At 43.0% G+C, this 23,794-nt stretch overlaps 1 protein-coding gene and 1 long non-coding RNA gene across 2 annotated transcripts in view; one reads left to right on the top strand and one right to left on the bottom strand.

Moving 5' to 3' along the window:
• LOC138488693 (uncharacterized) overlaps positions 1-15,905 on the top strand; it is a 122,549-nt gene extending 106,644 nt beyond the window's left edge. The window contains exon 3 of the long non-coding RNA XR_011274694.1: positions 11,898-15,905. This is a non-coding gene — a long non-coding RNA (uncharacterized lncRNA). The remainder of the gene's footprint in view (positions 1-11,897) is intronic.
• The window catches only part of SPAG16 (sperm associated antigen 16), a 2,683,085-nt gene that overhangs the window by 1,713,040 nt on the left and 946,251 nt on the right, over positions 1-23,794 (bottom strand). The gene's annotated exons all lie outside the window — the stretch shown is intronic.

The raw sequence follows: 23,794 nt of genomic DNA, 5'->3' as shown, positions 1-23,794 counted from the left end.
CGGGTGGAAGTTCAAAGCCTTCACTGATTCCAATTTTCACCGGTTCATCAGATCACCCACGGGCCACAATATGGAAGTGGCTACTACACCTCCAACAATACGAATTTGAACTACCATACCAGGCAGCAACCGACAATCCACCGGACTTCCTAACCAGGCATCCAAGAGCCGCAACACTCTGCGAGGTGGATGAATCAGAGGAGACCGAAGAACATATTTGCCCATGAACACCATGAAACTCAAGGCAATCAGCCTCGCCGACATTGTGGGGGCTACACAAGCTGACCTGTCTTGCAACATCATAAATGACACAATAATGGCGGGAGAATGGGAGTCATTCCTCCACCACATGCACAATCGCACTCCAGCAGCAAAGAAGTTCCTCACAGGGATGTTCCCAGTATGGCAGGAACTATCAGTCACCACGAGGGACTAATTCTGAGAGGCGCACACATAGTAATCCCCATCAGCCTACAAGATAGGATTGTCACACTCGCCCACGAAGGACATCAAGGAATGGTCAGAACAAAGGCCAGGATACGACACTGAGTGTGGTTCCCCCAAATAAATGTAAAAGTGGAAGAAACCATCACATCCTGCCACCCATGCCAAATTACGGGTCCACCACCAAACCCTGAACCAGTCCAGTAACTGGATCGAGGGTCATCAAGATGGGAAGCCATTAGCATTAAATTCTGCACGCTACAGAAAGGGACATACCTTCTGGTGGCTATTGATGACTATTCACGGTATCCAGAGGTAGAAATCGTATACTCAACAGCGGCAGACATAGAGATCCCAGCACTCGAAAAGAAAATCACAACACACACACACTGCCAAGGTACGTCAGAATCGACAACGGACCACCATTTCAAGGAATGGAGCTAAAAAAGTACATGGACGACATACATATCCAATACCATCACATCAGACCCAGGTGGCTGCAGGCGAACAGGGACGTGGAGAGATTCATGAGGACACTCAACAAAGTCCTATGCATATCTAGAGCCCAGAACAGCCGGTGGCAAGTCGACCAAGTCGACCTGTAGAGGAGCAGCTGAATGCCTCTACAGGAAGTCCAGCCCCTATTCTGCCTATATGTTGGAAACCGGAAATTATGACATGTGCAACTCCAGTGATGGTGTCAATTACAGGAAAAGCCTTTGAGACAAGGTATCCACTGAGAAAACCCTATATGATGTATTCCTGAAGAGATGATGGTCTCCTGGGGGAGATCCCCGAAGAAGTGTGAAGAAGTGAAAAGGAGAGGCTGGTGACATAACAAGAAATGAGCGTGACACACTGAGAAGGATGACCGAAGAAGAAAAAGCATATACCCTGTAGAATCTGATGGAAAAGTAAAGAATCAAGACAACTTTCGTGTGCAGAATGCAAAGAAGCACTGAAGAAAATGCAAGCCATTTTATAACTGTACAGATGCCGTAACGCAAGTAGACTAAGTAATCCTAAAGGCTGGCTATACGTAGTGAATATACTGCAGGCGGTACAGCCAATATCTATACAGAGTTTGGAAATTCGATGTCACAATTTTAGTAAGCTCAACCCGCAGAGAAAGGAGGATTGATAGCTGGGTGTGTGTGTGTCACAGCAAAGAAATAAGCTGAGGCCGAAGATGGACCAAAAGAAGGCTGTTTGGCCTGGTGTAAAAGGCTAAGGCAGCCATAACTGGTTATCAGTCTGTGAAGACCAGTGAATGTGAGACAACGAGTCATCCCTTGTTAAGTTGCAAAGAGAGAACACCATGAGTGGCAAGTTTCTTTATTCAAGACAATTAAATCCTATAAAATGGGCCGATTCACAGTCTCCTATCACTTGGGTCCAGGATGGAAATAGAAGTGGGCATATAGACCTGAACCTTGATATAAAAAAAACATGCTCATACTCCCTTATGTTCCCAGAGAAGAAAAGCAATTACAAGGCCAAGTTCAAAGACAATCTGAATGGCAGAAAGCATGAGCGATGAGAGATGTTGGACTAATTGGGTGAGGAGGTACGGTCAAGTCCACCCACCGGCACCTGGGGTACTAGTTTACGTGCTGCTAGAGAATCAAATGATTCAAAAGGGTACAAGCATGCCAACCAATTGTATAGGGCCATATAATGAAGGGCCTTATAGTTTGAGAGCCAATGATGTATCCTGTTTCTAATAACTGGTGAAGATAACTTGCACTAAGGGAAGCCATAAATTGTCCACCTGATGACAGAGACCCAATCACAATTCAATCCCTTATAGAAAGTAAACTTAGATACTCCCCTTGGTCCCTTTGGTCCTATCATGATCCCACATAGGGTTTCTTAGCTTGCTACGTAGTAGGACATCATGTATGAATAGTTTTTGCTTTATAAGTACTGTTTTTTTATAAAAATGCTTTGAGACTATGCCTCGCGACGTCCCTTGATGTCCATTGTACTCTCTGTTTTAGATAAATGAGAATAAAACAGAAACAATTTGCCAACTTCCTGAGTCGTTCTTCTTATTTGGTGTGAGAGTTATTCTCCATCCCATCCATCCTACAATGTGTTACCTTGATTAAAAGGACCTTAAGGGTTCACCTGGTAGCATGTCGATGGTTCGGAAGCAAGACCCATCAACCAGTAGACTCCAGTACTTCGGAAGATAGCGAGGTTTCTTGTGGAGAGTGGCCGATATAGAATTCTTGCAAGAAAATTGAGACAGTGGGACGGGTCCCTTTTTGACGAAATCCCTCCTGGTTACCACAGGCGGTTTCCGGACGGAAGGCGAAAGTGGTTAATTGGAGGGTGGAGTCGATACCGAAGGCCTAGAGCTGAATGAACAAATGCTGAGTACACTAAGGGGAATGGCAAACTGAGGGGATGGGATTGTGGTAGTAGGGAAAGTAACGGGTAGTTTAGAAAGTAACGGGAAAAGTAAAGAGAGAGAGAGAGAAAACGCCAGAGTCCTAACCCAGGGGGGTTCAGAAGAAATGTCTATACTCTTCAGTTGAAGTCAATTGGGCCTCGTATAGGACAGATCCATGTAAGATAACAATTCAAATCCTGTGATCGGGGTATTGTCAGGGGCGGAGATAAAGAGTGATCACTGAGGATTAAGGTGAAGAGTCGACTAGTTTGTCTGTGTATTTGTGGTAAATTAGGGTGTCAAAGAGCGACAATTGTGTAAGGAAAATTGAGAAAAGGTTGAGGGGGACATAGTGTCTGTCTAGAATAACTGTCACAACCGACTCAGAGGTAGACTAAGATTATTGAAAAATAGAGGTTTTGAGTAACGATTGATGGAGCGCACTCATATTTGTTGTTTATATTAAAGTATTTCTGTAAACACTGGTAATAATTGACAGCCAACTGAGACTTGTCACAATGGGAGAGAATGACACCTCTGATGCATTTATGTAAGACATTGCCAAAACACATGCCCAACCTCAAACAGTATAGTGCAGAGTGGGTGAAAGGCACAGTAGATAAGATGTTCATGCCATGGCCACAAGGGGGATCATTGTCAAAAGCAGTATTGCAACACATGACCACATACTTGCACGCTGCGTACACAGGAAAGAAATTGGAGAAAAGGTGAGCTATTTTAGAACTTTGGAAAATGTATCAAGAAGAGACAGAGGATCCACCACCTGAGGAGTGGATGCTTAACCAGTGTAAGGATGAAGGTGTCGAGCTTTCTGCTCCCCTTTCCCCGTCGAAGGTAAAGGTGATAGCACGTAAGACATAGATTGTCCATTAAAGGAACTGAAAGTAGCAACGGGGTATAATAATACGATATAGAAACCGCCTGCTTATAAAAGCGACGATAGTCCAGAGGAGACCAAGAGAAAAGAGGAGATCCTTAAAGTCTTACAAAACAGCGAAGAGAAAAGCAAGCGATTGAATGCATTGACAGATATAGAACAAGAGATCAAGAGATGGAAAAGAGAGAAGGATAAAGCTGATAAAGTAATGCTTGCACAGAATGAATGGATGGGAAGACAGATATTACTCAAGCTAGATGGGAAGTCAGGCAAAGGGGAGATCAAGACGAACAGGATAGGAAAGACAGCAAATGAGAAAAGAGATCAAAAGAAAATTAGCATAAAAGAAAGAGCAGACAGTGGGGAGAATAGATGTATCAGGAGGAGAAACAAAGAAAGAAGAAAGGGCATAGGAGCAAAGGAAGTATGACAACAGACAGAGAGCAATGGAAGAACAGGATAACCAAGACCAGAAGAGAGGGAAGCACAGCAATTAAGAGAGATAAAAGAATACAGAGACGAAGAGAAGAGGAAGAAAGAAGAGCAGCGGTAAGGAGAGACGAGATAAAACAAGAAGAGGAAAGAGCTAGATGGGAAGCAAAAAAGTGACAAGAAGTAGATGAAGAATTACAATGAAAGAGGAGACAGCAGGAGTGCGATATTGAGCGCATTCAGAAGGAATTAATGGATCCAAGTCCAGCAATACACTGGGGTAGTTTAGCAGAGATCCTCCCATCACAGGGAGCAACGTCAGCGCCATCTAGAGTGACCCTAGAAGAGGACTTCGATATAGGAAGGATCGGAGATAGGATTGTTAAAGCCTATCAGGACTTAAGAGAAGGTGGCAAATCGGGAAGCCGAGGGAAGGGAGATCAAATCCTAGTCTTCCAATCACCAAGCAAAGAGAATGATCCATTCAGTCTTGAGCATAGAGTCTTGTCTTTAAGTAGACTGATCTTAGACAAGGGTGAAGGGGTTGAGAGTCAAACTAGATATGTCGGATAAGTAGAGAGAATCCTTCAGTGGAGAAGGAGGAGGAGGGGGTGCATGTGTCCCTGAGATACGCCTGCAGGCAGGCAGGGAGGGAAGTAAGATTGTCTGATCTAGACCAACCTAAGGAAAGGGCATCAGATCCTATAGCATATCCAGAGTGCCCTAAAGGATGATAGTATACCAAGAAGAGAGAGTCGCCACCATGTATAAGCAGGTTAAGGTCATTTCCAGGAAGACGGTGAACAGGAACCATTGTCCCCACTATGGATAGGCAGACTATGGGAGCCAATTGCAGATTAGGATTTACACAGTTTCCCTTATTGGAAAAAGGAGGAGCAAGACCACAGTATATTCCATGGCCACAGATGGATAAGGAAAATATAAGGTGCAAACTTCCCAGTTTAATAGCGGGTGTGGGAAAATAGATTAATGTGTTAGAAAAAATGACAGGAGGAAATATCTTAGCAATAGGAGATATTAAGGGTCTCCTAGAAGCCATTCTTGGGGAAGGAGCTGATGCCATATGGAAGAGAGCAGGCTATTCAAGTATGACAGCACAAAATACAGTGCATGATGGAGCACCATTTAATAAATGTAGGGGAGATGTCTGGAGAGCTCTCAGAGTACAGTATCCCAATGTATCAGACATGGGTGCGATTATGACACAGAGATGAAAGAAGACGAGGATCCGCTTGCTTACATTCAGAACATTCAGGATTCTTGAAACGCGCAAGCCATGGGGAAAACATTGGCAGTATTTTACCACATTTTATGTAAGGTATTGCCTTAGCAGGTACAGAGGCAACTCAAGAAGCAAGTGGGAATGGAAGCAAAGCCATGGGCTGAAATACAGTTGACTATAGTGAATCATTGTCGGCTGTTGCAGGAGAAAAATAAGAGGAAAGACAATGCTAGAAAAATTGAGGAAGCCATGTTACTTCAGAAGAAATTATCAAAGTATGCCATAGAAGGGGCGGTATTGACAAGCGGAGTAGGACTAGGAGTACAGCAAATAGTGGCTACATCGCAGGCGTGTAATCAGCACCTGATGGACCAAGGAGGGAATGGGTTTGTACCACGAGGTAGAGGCATGGAAGGGGTGGATTTCAAAACACTCAAGGTTTCAGAAAGTGCAGAATGAGAATCAGAATGCGCAAGGAGGGTTCAACCAAGGGGGACTAGTCAGACGGTGTATTCTCATTGGTTGGACGTATGGGTTTACAGGGCACATTGTGCATGTATGAGGAAGTCAAGGGTATGTACGAAATGGCCAATTCTCAAGAGTGGGGGACAGCAGATTAGGATGATTAGCCCAAGATCAGACAGTGTATCAGGCACAAGTGCTGCAAATGCAACAACAAAGCGTGATCAGATGCAGCAGACACAGGTCACAAACTCACACCATCCTATCACATTCAGATCCAGACTATACTAAACTTAAGCAACCTAAACTGATCCCTTTACAGGGCAGCACCAGAACCCAATGGCTCAGCTCACAGATTATAAACCGCTCGGTTATTGATGCCCCTGCCACAACTACACCATATATACCACATCTACATTGGATCACCAATCTAAATCGCCCAAAACAACTATCATAACCACCACTAAGCAACAGGCCACCCACCTCACATGATGTTGTCAATTCACATTCAACACCCAGAGTTCAGACTCCACCTCCCACACAACTCAAAGCAGCTCTTATCAATGCCCATTCTATAGCTGCCCATGCCCCTGCCCCAGAAATTCACAATTATATTATTGATCAGCAACTAGATTTGCTTATACTGACAGAAATGTGGCTCCACCAAGCTTCTGGACCAATACACACTCTTGCCATCCCTCCAGATTACACCATCCTTAGGGCAGACGGAACTAAGTCATTAGGTGGGGAGAGTAGCCATCATTGATAAAAACCCACCTCAAATTAAGAGTCTGCCCCATTAACAACCCAGATGGGTATGAAATTCTACTTGCAAAACTTGTAACTAATCATAAAACTACTATTAACATATACCAATTCACATCCTGAGTTAGATATACCATTACTACTAACTTCACTCATCAAACCGAAGACAAAATGCATCATACTTGGCGACCTGAATCCCGGCTTCAATGATAGCCAAGATCACAAAGCAAAAGCCTTACACATTGCTCTTAAAGACATGTTATTTACAAAACTTGTGAATGCGCCTACCCACATTAAAGGTAGGACGCTGGATTGGGTATTACTTTGCAGATGACACCCAGATCCTTATCCCCATCACCGGGGACTACGCCTAACATACCCAGACCATTAAAGTCAAACATTGGATGGCAATGAATAGCCTCTATCTTAACGATGAGAAGACTGAGGTCCTCATTGTGGGCTCCCAATCCAGAATAGGTACCCTCCACCCAGACTACACACGCATTAATATTGATGGTACCTTGATCCCAGTACTTAAGCAAGTCAAAACTCTTGGTTTACATCTAGATGCTAACCTCACCATGAGCAAACACATCTCAGCCCTCTCATCCTCTACAGCATACACCGCCAAATTCATTGTTTAAGCCGCCAATTCCTTACAACCTCCAACTGTATTACGTTGGCCAGAGCTCTGATTTTAACTAAGCTCGACTACTGTAATGCCCTTCTACTGGGAACCTCCAACAACATTATCAGCAAGTTACAACTACGGCAGAATAAAGCCCTCAGAGCTGCGCTAGGCATAAAGAAATTAGATCACATCTCCACCATTAGGCGAGAAACCCACTGGCTGCCTATCAAAGCCAGAATCATTTTAAAAACCTTATGTGTTGTACACAAATGTCTTACAAATAAAGCCCCTAGCTACCTCAACAACACTATAAAGAAAAAAACATCTAGTAGGACCTTCAGATAAACCAAACAAGCACTACTGGAAATCCTGCGATACAAATGCACGAGAGCAGGAGGAAGTAGCTTCAGAGTCCTCGCCCCTACTCTCTGGAATTCCCTACCACTTATTATTAAAAATTAGGAAACCATTTCAGGTTTCAAAAAAGCTCTGAAAACCTGGCTGTTCAAGCAATATTGATAATGCCTGCCATCCTGCCACGTCCCAACCAATACAGGCACTGGGCTGTCTCGACCTGAACATCTGCAACAATATGTGAATGTCCTCCTTCATATTTATTATGTATGTTAATTTTGTAATTACACTGTTGATTAGAGCTGTCCGACCAAATTCTGACTAACATTGTATAAGAAACATTATAAGCTGTCTGTAACCTCGCTGTGATACCCAAGGGTCTGGGAGTGTAACAAATGTAATAAATACAAATAAATAAAACACAGCAACCACAGCAAGCAACATTGAATCCACCACAAGAGCAGTCACAGCTTGCACCCATGCAGATACAGCAGAATGCAAACACAGGACAATTATTGACGCCTAGAATAAGGGGTGTCATTGTAGTAGGAGGGAATCCTTTCACAAGTACAGGGGTATGAATGTATCCACAATAAAACAGCTCACAGGGCAACTTGTGGTGTTCAGTACTATCTGTGACACCAGACCCCCCAAGAGGAACCAAGGGTTGAAGTGACGATAGGAGGCACATCTTTTTCGTTTCTAGTAGACACAGGTGCAACTTGTTCATGCATATGAGAGGGAAAATATCCAATGTCGGTAATTGCCATGAAATGAATGCTCAAGGGTTCTTTGGAGCTATGAGTCGAGTTCCTTTTACTGATGAATTACCAATCTCTATAGGAGAGTGTGACATGTCTGTTCCTTTGTTGAATTCACGACAGACACCAGTTAATATGTTGGGAAGACACTTAATGACAAAACTTAACATGATGATTTCTTTTACTGACAAAGGTATAGGGTGCTCCACTCCTGGGATACACTATATGAATGTGGGCAAATTTAAATTGGTATTTACAGGGCAAATGGTTCTATGAGGTGTGCTGATAGAACCAGAAGTCTTCCTTTATGGTGTGAGCATGCTGTTAAAATGGCTACCTGGCTTAGTGGAAAAGACTATGAGGATATCTGATGAATTTGTATTTAGACCACAGATTCCTATGGACGAAGAGGGGGGACATACAATTGCCCTCGAATTAGATGCAGCCATAGTAGGAGGGGAAATGGCAATGCTCGAAGGAATGGATGATGAGGGTAGGCCATGGAGAACAGTGATTGCCATTGGGGAAGGGTGCAGATTGGCTGACATCACTGACTATGACAAGTTTGAAGATGATCCATCAGATGATGAAGTAGTTTTCTTCATGAGCATTATATTTTGTATTATAAGAGAGAAAATGGAGAACCCACAGTGCATGGCTGTAATGCGGCACCGTCCAGCTTTTTTTGACGAAGACTTCTATCTAAGGGAGTAGGGGAGGTTAAAATAAAGCTGAAACCAGGAGCAATTTTACATTGAGCAAGACAATACCCAATGTCTCGAGAAGCAGATGAGGGTATTTTCGAGAATATTTAAGCACTGATGGAGAAAGGTATTCTGGTACCATCAGAGTCATCATGTAATACCGCAGTTTACCCTGTGAAAAAATAAAAGGGAGTGTCATGGTGATTTATACAAGATATGAGACTGATTAACCAGATTGTAGAGGCAGAGTATTCTTTAGTTCCTAATCCAGTGAGGATACTATGTAGTATACCAGTAGAAGCACAATATTTTATGGTGATCGATTTGAAGAATGCGTTTTTCTCAGTCCCGTTGCACAAGGACTCACAAGACTTGACTTAATTTACGTTCCATCAAATCCATCTGAAACACATTTGTTTGCCTCAAGGGTACTGTGAGTCCCCATCAGTCTTTAACAGAGTCCTACAGATGACCTATGCAATATTGATTTGAAAAGCACTGTGATACAGGACATAGATGACATTTTGATTTGTAGCACAACAGAAGATGAGTGCAGACAAGACTCAATTCAGTTAATGACTATTCTAGAGACAAGGGATACAAGGTAGACAAATAGAAGTTTACAGTATTGTCAAGAAGAGGTGTTGTACATGGCCAGTTAATCTCACATGGGGGAAAGAGGGTGACACCTGAAAGAGCTGAAGCGATCATGAAAACTGCAAAATAGCACACAGTGAGACAGAAGGAACAGTTCGTGAAATTATGTAATTATGTATGAGCATGGGTGTTTGACTATAGTTCATATACAAGACCCCTTTTGCAGGGTTTAAAGAAAGCACAGGTGAATAAAGCGAAAATAGAATGGACTGAGGAAATGGAGGGAAGATTGAAGAAAGCAATTTGTACAGCTCCTCTTTTAGGAATTTCCAATTATGCTGAGGAGTTTTTCTTGTTTTCACATAACAATGAGACAGTTATGACAGCTGTGCTTACACAGAGGACTCCATTAGGGTACAAAACTCTGGCATATTACAGGGGGATTTTAGACCCGTTATGAAAGTGCATTTTCCTTGCGAAAAGTCATTGGCATCCGCCGCATTTGCATTTGAGAAATCTACAAGTATTGTAATGGGTTTTTCTATGACGCTTTTTGTGGAGCATACTTGGTTTGGCATTTTGAAGAAACCCAAGTGTACACTGACATCTCAGAGAACTTCTCTAAATGAAGTAATGATGGACAATCCTGCGACTAAAAGGGTCAGATGTAAAATAGTGAACCCTGCCACCTTTGTAGCTGAGCCAGTGGCAGAGGGCGAGCATGTGCATGACTGCACAATTATATAGAGTTTTATGACGATATACCACACATAAAAGGGAATGCATTGTCAGGAGGAGAAATTCTCTTTATTGATGGTTCTTTGGAAATTCATCAAACTAGCAGAGAAAAGCATTCTGGCTCAGCTGTAGTGAGGCATAGAGTAAATGGTGAATTTGTGGTTGTAGTAAGTGCAAGACTACGGTCTCACTTTTCAGCGCAAGCTGTATAATTGGTAGTGCTTATTGTTGCACTCGAAAAACATGAAGGGCAGGAAGTGACAGTGACAGTAACTCCTCCTATGTGATGTTAACCATACACGCAGGACTAGCACTGTGCTACCTCAGAGAGGACGGCACTCCATTGCAGCACGCATCATTACAGGCTTATTAAGGCACGACGGCTCTCAGTAGCCATAGCGATAGTTGAATGCACAGCGCATACTAAGCGAACTGGCTATTTTTTGCAGGAATGAAGACGCAGTGGCCAAAAAGGTTGCATGTTCTTCGGATATTTTAAGTTTTGATACTCCAGATGTCAAGAAGCAGTTAGTTATGATTATGGTAATCATTTAGCAAGAGCCCAATTAATGGAGATTCAATGCAGTGCACCGCAGAAATAATGGAAGTGAAGGGGTTGTTCTTTATCCCCCACAGAAGCATTATGGTGGCAGGATAGCACTGGAAAGCCGGTGATGCCAGTAGCATTGTTAAGCTTGAACAGCTGCACTACCCTGCGCATGTAACTAGGGAAAGTCTTGTTGCAACAATTACAGATGACTGGTTCATGCCGAAACTGTTATAACATGTTGCATTCTATGTAGTAAACTGCATCGTATGTCAAAAGTTTACCACTGGGCATACACTGCGAACAATTAGAGGAGTAATTTCTCAACCGAACGGTCCTTTCCTGCATTTACATATTGATTATGATGATATGCTGAAAGTATGTAATGGATACAGGTATCTGATAGTGGTGGTGTGTCCCTTCTCCAGGTGGCTCGAAGCAGGTCCTTGTACACACCCTGATGCCACTTGCGCAGCTACATTTTTAGTACATGAAGTTTTTCCAAGATGGGGAGTGGGTGAGGTGCTGCGATTCGATAATGGGCCAAATTTTCTTAATGAAGTATTTGAACAAATAGGATTATTGTTGACATTAAACACAAGTTCTCTTCTGCTTCTCACCGGCAAGTGAACGGATATGTAAGAGACTCAACAGCATTCTTAAGGAAAGGGTTGCCAAGCTTAATTTGATGCTGAGAAAGAGATCGCTATATTGCCTACCCCTAGCTTTATATGCCCTAAGGAATCAGCCCAGGTCAGACCACCACCTCACACCCCACGAGCTAGTGACAGGGAAACAAATGAGAATGCCTTTAACTCCTCCATCAAGGAGTAGAGGTGATGCCCAGAGTACAGCAAAAATGTTTGGAAATGTATTGAATGACTATTTGACATGTATGACCACTAGTATCTCTGTCATTTCAGATCAACTCAAGCGACAGGGGGTCGGTCTCAAAACACAGATGAAAAACATTCAGCAACCAGATCTTCAGAATTATTGCCAGCATCGAGACTGTTTGCTGGTGACACACTGCTGATCAGAAACTTCACTGGGAAGAGGCATGAGCCAAGATTCATTGGACCTCATGTGGTGGAGGACATTACTCCCTCAGCAGTAAAAGTTCAAGGCAGACGCACTTGGATCCACCTGAATGATGTCAATCTCTACACCGGAGAGGCCGCAAAACCCCCAGTCATCGGTACAGAAGCATTACAAGAAGAAGAATTTCAGTGTGTGCAGACTCATCTGATGACAAAGAAGAAGGATGATAAACCAACGGATTGACCAATAAATGCAATTTTGTATTTGGACTGTGGCTCTGCCTTGACACTGCTTATAGATATTATAGCAGGCGCTCAAATTTGTTGCTTGAGTCACAGAGTTCCTTGAAAATTAACTTGAGAAAGCTATTGATGCATTGCAAGTATGCCTGAACTAGATTTCGAGTTTGGTTTCGATAATTGGAAGCAGGAGCAATACCCAGATAATTTCTTACTGAATACTTGTTAGACTGAGTCTATGGTTCTCCCCGAAAGTAATGTGCATTGTATCGTACTTGCTATTTTTCTGTTTATTCGTCAAGCTTATCCTGCCCTTGTTACAAGAGATGTGGGTATCAACATGTTTTTACAGGATCCTAAAAATGGCCCTGCAATAAGGAGGAGGATTATAGCAATCGTAAAGGAGCTACTACAAGTACCAAATATACTACAGTTGCCGCAGTAGTGTTTTTCCTTCCTCAATTGAGCATAGCAAAAATGAGGGATCTTGAAAATGCTACGGGTTTAAGAAATGAGCAAGCCCAAGAGATTCCAAAATGCCACAAAGGGTGTGGGTTCATATTTGTGTGTGTAATATATGCATGCACAGTCTCCATCTTTGTCTTCTTGTTTCTTTTGATTCAAACTCTTATTTTATTGGTCTAAGTAAAGCAGACGTTCCTAGAAGAATCAAACAAACTGGTGCCCATTACTGATAAGCCAAGGTCTCGAGTGTTTTCTGCCCTAAGCAGAGCTGCTTTAGAGTTGTTTCCATGGGCTGCTAACATTTAAGGGGAAGACACAGGAGAAGTGCAGAGGAAGACGATAATGGGATTAACACATATTTAGACAGTACAGCACACTTGGGTAATAACATGTGGTATCAACACATGAAATGGTGGGAGAGAGAACTTCCACAGAGAGTTTCTATGTTTGTGCTCTCATACCGTATGCTAGGGGGACCTCCAAGATCTTCATGGCTACAGAGGTACCAGTGCAAAAAACTCATTGCCTAACGCATATTGCACTCTGCCAGACACAAGGAGAGTTCCAGGGTCAAACAGCATCCTTGATATTGATAACTGAAAAGACATCCCAAAGAGAAGATAACCATGTGCAAGATTTGAAAACAAGAGAGAGACCCGAAACACAGAATTCAGTGACAAGATATGAACAGCCTGGCCTGAACGGAGCAGGAATCAGAAGAGAAGAAAACAAGATGCTAGATTCTCAAGGCAAGAATCAAGAAGAGATACAGAGATGTAAGGAAAGAGGTCAATTACAAATTAAAAGAACCTGGTTGACTCTAGAAGGATGGGTGGAAGGCCTGATTGTGTGCAAGGCAGCAGCACTAATGGCATATTATGAGCCAGTTATACATACTGCAGAGAATGAATGCAAGCACCACTGGCTGAAAATTGTGAAGTTGTTGACATGGGTCGAAGATAAAGGATGACCAGTGTAAATAGTACCTCTGGTCAGTGCAGCTCTGTGTTTCAGAAACAATGGCACAAGGCAAATTGGAGTAAATCATCAGTGTGGCTGAATTTTTGATGTACCAGGCATGAAGTATGGGACAATAGTTCTAATGGATCACTACTAGGCCTGTGGGTCCAGAGATTACATGAAGATGCCCAAAGAATGGGAAGGGATGTGTTCCATAGGGCTTATTCATGTTCCATGGTAAGTGATTCCTCAAAGCGACCTGAACATTGGAGAGTTTCCAAAAGAAGATGCCAATTTGAAGAGAGGAAGATCACTTGAATTCCAGAATCGAACAAGGAGGAAGAATTATTTCTCTGCTAAATCAATAGAAACCTTTGATTCCATTCCTTATGAGCATAAGCTATCCTGCAAGACTTCCTCGATCTTCATGAATATCTTTATGCCAGGGATACAGCCGATGGCCAACGCCAAATGGTTACAGATTACCAGATGGGAACTCCTGCAGACAATCAACACTACCATAAAGGGATTCAAGGCGATCATGGAAGAATTGAAGCCCATCGGCAGATGACCCTCCAGAACAGATATGTCCTTGATATGATCACAGCAAAGGATGGAGGTGTTTGCACCAAAATCAGAGAATCATTTTGCACGTTCATATCTTCTCAGGATGGGTATGGGACCTTGACAGAGGCCATAACGTTGCTGACAAAGCTGCATGACAAAATGGAAGATGAGACAGAAGATATTGCAGATGACAGCTGGTGTGCATCTATCTTCTCATGGGTTCCACAATGGATGGCGAATATCTTCAGGCTCCTGGGAGCAATAGTGGTGTTGGTAATGTTTGGATTCTGTGTAATCAGAATAATAATCACACAATGTAAGAAGACAGCAAAGAAGGCAGTAGGAATGAAGCTATTGATCGATGTGGAGCCATGGTTTGGACCCAAGGAGTTGACAGATGAAGAAATCAGAAAATATATGGAGGCCAGCATTTTAGCACCTGAGGGAATGAAATTCCTGCATCCAAGAAATCACAAGTGGTACGTGGGAAGATGGCTCTACTGTAATCTGAATGGACAATGCTGCCACATCCCAATCTCAAATGGAAAACCAGGCACTACAGAAGCAAGGAAATTATCATGATCCATGATGCCGTCAAATTGAGTATACACATATTCAATTTTAGCTCTGAAATAAAGCCCACATTTAGGGCGGCCCATAGTAACGGGAGTAGACAGGTGAAAAAGTGTAGGATAGCCTTCCATATAGAAAGGGGCTGTTAACCATGTCTCTTGTAGCAAAAAAAGATGTGACATAAAGAGTTCAAAGGATTGACCAGATATGAACGATAGCCATGAGAGTTCCATTGAAAAGGAGCTGGGCCGAGATACATTAGGTCATTATAAGCAATAATGTGCCCTTAACTAAATTCTTTGCATTCTAGTATGATTATTTTCCTCGTGCACATTTAAAGCTGCAGCACTAGCAACCTGATGTTTTACATGTGATATTGCACAGTCTTGAGTACTCCTAGGCCTATGAGAAGTAAACAATTCTCCCTGTGCATTATACTGGTAGAACGAAAACACTTCAAAGCCAAGTTCATACAGGGCTTTAACGTTCTTCCACACACGTTCAACAACGAATGGGGAAACAAAAGTTGCAAGAACACAGTTGGCCTGGATATAATGCTTAGGCAACTGTAATCGTTCAATATCCTCAGAGGAGACCGTTTGTCCAACAACCAAGATCTATTTAAAACAGGGCTTGACATGTAGATTTTGCAAAAATCTCAATCAACCTGAAACCCTAAGGCATTTGTTGACAGAATGCCCTGATTTAGCTGACAAACGGGTCTTGCATTTCAGGATGTATTTTGGGGAATTGAGAATATTGACTCATGATGTAATGTAGATTCAATTATTTGGTACAACCCGCAATGCTCTAAGAATTGCACCTGTCAGATTTTTACTTTCATTGAACTTGGCTTAGTTCACTATCACTTTCTCTAAAACCTTTTTATGAAATTATAACACCTATGATATAAGATGAATGATCCTGAGATTCCAATTGATGAAAATGTTCCCAGGTTATTTAATCAATTCTTTTATTATCAACTTTGTATACTGATTTTATCCATACCATAACAAATTATAATCTCTTAAGCAAATGATAGAATTATTGAAAGATTGATATTTTGTCATTCAACCGAATCAATAAAGAAAAAAAAAAGAAGGAAAAAAAGGGCTGGCCACAGAAGGCTCAACCTCCACTATTTTTTATACATTTAGAAACAGCTTGCTGGACGGAAGCCCTTACAGGAGCTGGTGTGCACAGTGAAGCCATTTGTGCAAACCATTGTGGGGCACATGAATTTGCCATTCCCCCCCCCTCATACTGCGTATAACTTATATCCCAAGAGAGGGAGGCACTGGCCATACTGACCTTTGCCCCTTCAGGGCACCGTATACCCCCACTAGAGGTTGTTCAAGGACTAGAGACCCCAGTTAAATGTGTCACAGTAGTTTGTTGACCTTGCAACGGCCCAGGATTCCGTTTAAAATCAAGGGCTTGGGGTTCAGAGCTGCAAGTAGAAAGCCGACTCCCCCGCTCGAGAAGTCCATGGGAATCTGAAACAGTTGGTACAGTATAATTGGCAGTTGTAGTAGTGGCTTCAAGTTCCTACAGTAATGTCCCATGTCTGGTTATATTTGGACGAGAGGAAAGAACCCAACTGTCAAGCGGACCCTTTAAGCAACTTCTCCCACAATACCGCCCCCTAAATCAGTATTAACAATGAATTAGCCATCATCAAGAGCCTTCATTCGAAGTTCCATGGGTTGCTTCGGGTCTTTCGTAGTGCCATCTGGAGATAAGATAGTTTCAACGTGTTTGCCCCTTCGAGGTAATGGAGTCCGTATATTTTGTTTACCTTTGGTAGTGGGATTAGGGCAATTGAGCAGAGACTGCTCAACACAAATAGCCTCGAAGGCTTGCTCCCTAGTAGTCACTGCAACACTCCCGGTTTCACATATAGGTACTTGTGTGGCTAGATCCACTATTTCTAGACAATCCTGCAAGGTAGATACCACCTTTCCACATGGACATGTCCTTACGAGCGTTAAGGTCTTTCTTCTCCTTTTTGGTGCAATGTAACAGGTTTACACCAGCGTTTGCACTAGCAGGACTCCGGGCACGTTTGCCAGCACATGAGCCTGCGCTGTGTAAACCATATCTCACTGATTTGCCCTTTTTCATTTTCCAGCAGTGCCAAATATACTTTAAGGTCGCAGCACACAAATATGGCGGAGGAATCCCAGTCCCACGCTTGAGTCTGCAATTTACAATCGTTTCATGGGCTCACACTAATGCACACAGTGAAGTGCACACACCACTCGGAGGCCAGTTGGGCCCAGAGACACAATTTCACCTGATCATATTACCAGGATCTCCCTAGCAGTTCAAAAGGTGTGTACGACCTGCAGTCACTGCTAGACTTAACAAAATATGCCTGCAGATGTATGTATCTGAACTGTTCATAAGCCGGTACGTCCCATAGTTACTGATCTGGATGATCATATTGCCGGGATCTACCGAACAGCTGAGTCATTAACAGTGGTGGTCATCCTTCTTATAGTTGTGAAAGTGACTTGGTCGATGTTAATATTTGTTATCTAAACCCAGTGGTAAGTGGAGCCGGCTGTCCAGAAACAAGTCTTTTTAAAGATTGAACAAAGCACTTACCCCTTGCTAGCAGTCCGTGATTGGTCAATTGTACTCAGCCCCAGGGAGTGATTAGCAAAATAAGTAGCAGCTTCCCAGTCTTCACACGGCGGACCATGGCAAATCACACTCCTTCCACACTCCCGTGCTGCACTGTCACACTATGATCAGTTTTTGAAGCAAAGCTGCTTGCAACTCCCCTTCCAGGGGGTTAGCAACAAGAGTACACAGACTTCGGTATCCCAGGTCCACACTCCACGGCAAACCATGCTCCTGCTGCACTCCCACCTGTGGTAGTAGTTCAAAGTACTGAAACAGTGGTGGTATATCTGGTTGTCAGTGGATGCAATATTGTAGTAGTTCAAATTAAGTGGAATACTGTGCAGTGCTGGATTATCCATTAGGCCAAGTAGGCACCGCCTATGGGCCCCACTCCTTTTAGGGGCCCCAGGAAGGCAGGGGCTTGTTGTATTGCTGCGCAACGGCCTGTACCGTGTTAGCATTCTTATAATTTGCAAGTGGGGGCCCTGACATTTCGACTGCCTAGGGGCCTCTATAGGATTTAATCTAGCAGTGACATTGTGAGACCAAAGGTGAATGTTCTCATAGTGAATCAAGTAGGAGTGAGGTTGTTGAAGTGGAAGCAGCATCACTGAAAAGTCATCCTGACAAATGTACCATTAAAGTTGTAATCAAGAGACCATCCATTGTTAACCAAGAACTGTGTATCACTAATAGTTGTGGGTATTGTATTTTCTTTAGAACTGTGGCACATCTTCTGGAGAAAGTGACAAAACATTGTAGCTGGGATTACCATTGGTGCTATTTGGTGGAAGTGGAAAGTGGATATTTCAGCAAGCAGACACATTTTGCTATCAGTGGAACTTTGGGAAACAATCTTTTACATTCACTTTGAAACATCAAGAACTGATTTGAGTCATTCCTTTCCTCGGTTGAAAATTTGCCGAATTGACCTTGAATCCTGGGGAAGTGAAATCACCCAGGAAATTAGAAGGTAGGTCAAAGACTGTGAACGATATTCATATTATGTTGTATTGCTATAGATTTACTTTATGTATTTGTTGTTTAGTGTGAGGGTCAGTTATCTTGTCTTAGCTTTGGTTAGGCAGGAGAATCCTCAGCAGAGTAGGGAGATGATTATATTTGTGTTAATAAAATGGCAAATGTTGAGATAGCCTCAAAGTTGTCCACCTCACATTACTGACCATTCACAAAAGAGAGATTATGGGTGTGACTGGTTTTTGATCAGTGCCGACTTCATGGCACAACCTATGTAGCATATACACTTCTTGTGTTGTACTTCCCAAAGTTAACTTGACAGTGAACAGACATTCAATTTGGATCAATCCTTAATTTGTTAAACAATAAATGCCTGCACCCCCCATTTGTCTTAGTGCACTGTCCCACTGAGTATAGGTCTGGAGGTTTTTTTTTGGGGTTTTGGACCGTGCACCTATTTCACCGCAAGTTACACCTTTATGTGTCACAATAGCAATGTGAACATGTAAAACGAAAAGGCATTCTTTGCTCCAGGGAATTCAGTAACGAATGGAGAAAATGCAGTGGCCATTTGTTTAAACAACACAGGTCTCAGAGAGACATTTTAAAAACATTGCGTGAAATGGCCCATTTTACACCAATGCTTTCTAACTACGTGGATAAACAGATACAGAATTGAGAGACTTATGAAGGGAAGCTCAAGCTATCATTCAATAATTTAAAATGTGTCACAGTCGCCGGAAGTGGATTAATTCCATTGCAGGAAAAACGTGCAACTGATGCGTCCCACAGAAACATTCTGCTTTGCAACAGAAGTGGGTGCTTTGCAAGGGGCGTGCTGCCACAGGGTCAGCCTAGTGAGCAGAAAAACAAGCACAGCAAACATTGCCTGAATTGCTGGTTCTCAGCCCCTGCTTCAGTGTAAGTCATGGGGCCGAGCACCTGGCAGCCATGCACAAATGAAGCTTCGGTTACAGAATTGAAATGGGAATGCTCCCCTTATACGCCGATTTTGTGGTTACTGCTTAATAGTCATTACAATCACAGCTTCTCCTCTAAAATCAAAGAACTGAAAACGCTTTATTTAAACCCCAAGCCAAAAATAAAATCTACAGGGAAAGAATTTTGAAAACATCCAAGTCCAGGAACAATTTATCAAAGAAAATAACTTGGAAACATGTCAACGTGATAGAATTTGCAAGATTCGATTGGGTCGGAAGAAACAATAGCTGGTGGAACCACAGTCTAGTGCAGTCGCCTTTGGAGTATGTCAATTCCAATGATAAGACAGCCATCTATGGCAACTTTACACATGCAAGATATTCCCATTACGCACATCGGTGAGTTTCACTCACACAGGTGATCCAATGCAATGTGTTAGGTGATAACTTAGACTGCCGAGGTAACCTTCCGTTCACACGACACTGCGTGTTTCTTTCTGCATAGCGTAAACGCAGGGCTCTTTGCTGTTACAAACATACCATCATGAAAACCTCAAGCGGCCTCCGCTCTCGCTGACCCACACTACACCATGCTGTTCAACATTGACCATGTTCATACCATTCTCAGAGCCTCCATTTTACTGTGGTCGTGAAAACTCGTTTCCATGCAACAAACTAAACATTCAAAAACGAAAGAGTAAATAACACTGATTTAATTAGGATACGTCCCCCCCCCACATCCATTAGTCTGGCAACACTGCAAATTAATACAATCCAATAATACAAAACACACGTTTTTTTGTTTGTATTCAAAATCTGGATTTTAGACTTTAGTTTTTCACCAAGTCACAATATGCAACTTTTAGTGTCAGACCTGTGTACTGTGCAGAGGCTCCCTTGAACCGTAGGATGCTCAGAGGAGTCCAGATGAATCCGCATGACGGAGATGATGTCTGTACGATAACCACACGGAAGGAAATACATGCGCATTCACAAATCTGGCACGCCAACCTTCGATGGATAGCCAAGAGAAGGCATCATTTTGGATAGACATTTAAGTTCATATTTTCATTGAAATGATTCTCACACACTCCGGTTCATGGATTCATTTCTCAATAGGAAACGCTATCTTACATGACCCTGGGACTGGAAGTCATATACAATGTCCTGGGTCTCGGTTTACAATAAAAAGGTCTGCAAATATCAAAAATGCCAGGTTGGGATGAAGATCATTGGATAATTACATTTGCTGAAAAGTGTGTTATATCACCAGCGTGCATATATTTAAAACCGATACAAGGCTTTAGTGGGGCGTGAAGACCATTTGGCTCAAAAGGGTATGGAAGTTAAGGGATAAGCACCCTTTCATTACTCCGTCACATGGCTCTATTCTGTGGTCTGCTAATTGGAACCAAATACTGAAGCAGGAGGTGGGGACAGCATAGGTGTAAAGCCAATGGCCATGTCAACAGGATGCATACAATAGCTTTGCCACTGTAGAAGATACTACTAGAGTGTAATGATGTCACAATACATGTGTAGTAGTAGAGGTACATGAAGGGCCTGTGCGGCAAATCTGCTGTACTGCAACTTGCCAGTAGAAAGCAACCTCTTCAGCCTACGATTGGGAAGAATGGGAACGGACCACAATTGGATCCCGCGGCTCTCTAAGCATTTCTGAGATGCAGGAAACTACTAAATAGCTATGGCCTCAATCGAGGATTATGATCACAGAAAATGAAGCAACATTTAAGTGATGTCTAGCGCCTCTTGTTCAACTACTGTTCAATCTATCATTTGCTTAAGGCAATTCCAGTTGGGCAGGATTGCCATCCTTAACACAGGTGGCAGAGACCTGGTCAATGCCCGAGACACATAAATAGAATGGGAGATTTATTGGGGCCATCAACAGAGACGTGGAAGGAGCAGAAGGAAGACCCTAAGAAGTCACTGAAATGCAGAAGACAAATTCGGGCATGGGCATCTTCAGGGCACATGTTACAAAATGTATCCACTCTCCCTCCAGTTCAAAAATGCATTTCTTAATCAATTACAACATTGCCTTGGATGATAGAGGCCAAGTTATCGCCCCCGATTGTTTGTATTGATGGACTGAAGAAGGGTAAGGAGCACAATGTGGGAAGACCAAGTTATGGAACACTGGTACGCTGTATGATGAAAATGACAAATACACAATTAAAATAAAATATTGCTAAATTGCCTAACCAGCAGACAGGGCACGTGGTCACGTGTACTTCGATGGTAGCGGGAACTGGGAGTCTATAGGCAGCATGGCACTTCCCCGCCCCATTAATAACGAAGGTAGGCGTTTCAAAAGAAATTGCAACAAAATCAAATTTCGTAAGGTCCACCGAGATCTGACAAATGGCTCGGATTTGGAGGAAAAAAAACGGATAGAATTCATCACTTTCGATTTTGGGCAGGGTGAGGCTTGGTGGGTTGTATTGGCCTATATTTACCTCCTTTGTGGGAAACCAGTAGGCGGCAATAGGCCTTCCGTACATGGAAATGGGAAAAAGCTGGGAAACGGAGTAGATGGGTATTAAGTGAAACGGTTTATTTAATTTTCACAGCAATTCAATTGACCGATATAGAAAGAACACTCGGAGACCTCTCAGAGCAGACCTTCTAAATCTAACTGTCACGCCCATGCTGCACACGAGAGCGCGCAGGGTCTGACGGGCACAGCAGGGATGGCTGGAAAAAGACGGAAGTCGCTTGAGGTGAGGATTTGTGTGCCTATGTGTCTCTGTGTATGTTGTGTGTTGGACAGTGTGCGTGTAACTATCTGTGAGGGGGTGGGCAAGCATAGTTATGGCAAGGGGGGGGTGTGATCAAAGGGAGGGTTCCGGGCGGAGAGACCACCAATTTCAAGCGGGAGATTGTTTTTCACGTGGTTGGACGGCCGAACACTGATGTATTTTTAATATTAAAGGCCGCACCAAATGGCCGAAAAAAACCCAGTCTTTTTTGTATGCAGCCTTTAATATCCGAAAAGATCGCATAGAACCAGTAAATGACCTGGAACGCCCAACAAGGGAGTCAATAATTAGAGGCAAGCAAATGAATCCAGCACTTCTAGAAGTTCATTTTCATAATAAAAATGTATATTTTCTTTTGTCTGGATTGAATTGCGTTGGTTTGGAGCATGCATTGTGTGTTCCTCCATTTGTGACTATCAAGATCATTTCTCTGGAAAAAGATATTCCAGGAGCCTGGAATTCAGAAGAGTTACATAAACATAAACCCACGGTGTGTGAGCATCACACACCGTGGGTAATAATAAGCAGCGCTCAGATACCTGAGGCTTCGTAGCGCTATATAAATGCCAAATTATTATTATTATTATTATTATAAAATGATTTCTCCTTTTTCGAGATTTCATACGATAGCTGTCAATGTGTATGTGTGTGTGTGGCTCTCTGAGAGCCACACACACACATTTGATATCACAACAAGCTGAGCACCACATTTTCCTTCTGGTCTGGACTGCATGCCAAGGGTGGAGTGGCAATATAGGGAACTCTGGAGATTTCCCGGTGGGCCTCTGCACCCTGGGCCTCTTTTATGTGGTATTTCCAAATGTTTCCATAGGAAAAGGGTTGGGCTTGCTGAAAATGTGTAATGTGGGGCCACTTTGGCTGCCAGTCCACCCCTGCTGGATGCATGCATTTCCTGTAGCCATGGAGAACATTGAATACAAGTCATAAAGTCATCAGTAATATTGACGACTCATAGTGACATATACAATTTCATAATGCCTGAACTTTGGCTAGGCTGCCTTGCTGGAATGGAACGAATGTCGATAAAGGTCAGCAAAGACTTCTGCCCCTAGTCATGTACATAAAATAATGGCTTTTGAGAAATGCTCCTGCACGGCACGGCTCCTGGGGTTTGTTATTTCCTCCTACGTCTCAGAAATAAATAGTTCTCAGTTCACTGCACAGGGATCCGGCTCCGAAGGAAGTCACTCTGTAATGTGTTCCTCTCCTTGGAGAACCAAGGCACAGATATACTTGTAATTCGGAAATTCAGTTTGAGAAGAATATAATTGCTGGTGGGGTTTCGGATTCCGTACAATGCGCCTCATTATCATCCTGGTGGTCCAGAATTAACGTGCCGCTGATTCTGTTTACCGGCACGTTTCCAGACCGGCAGAGTACAAGTTCGCTGGTGGAATGGCTTGAGCTGGAGGTAACTCAGGCACCCCACCGGTATTACCAGCATCGGTATTACTGGTGCCGGTGATGCCAGCAATCCCCCCACGGAGTCCTATGGTCTCCATGGAATGGGGATTACCCTACCATTACCGGCATCGTAATCTGCTGGTAATTCCAGCAGATCATGTGCCGGCAATGGCACATTCATTTGGTGGTATCCCGCTATAGATTCCGAATAATGTGC

Source organism: Ambystoma mexicanum, chromosome 9 (assembly GCF_040938575.1).
Source record: "Ambystoma mexicanum isolate Mex_15411 chromosome 9, UKY_AmexF1_1, whole genome shotgun sequence".
NCBI lineage: Eukaryota > Metazoa > Chordata > Amphibia > Caudata > Ambystomatidae > Ambystoma > Ambystoma mexicanum.
This window is presented reverse-complemented; position numbering and strand designations above follow the sequence as displayed.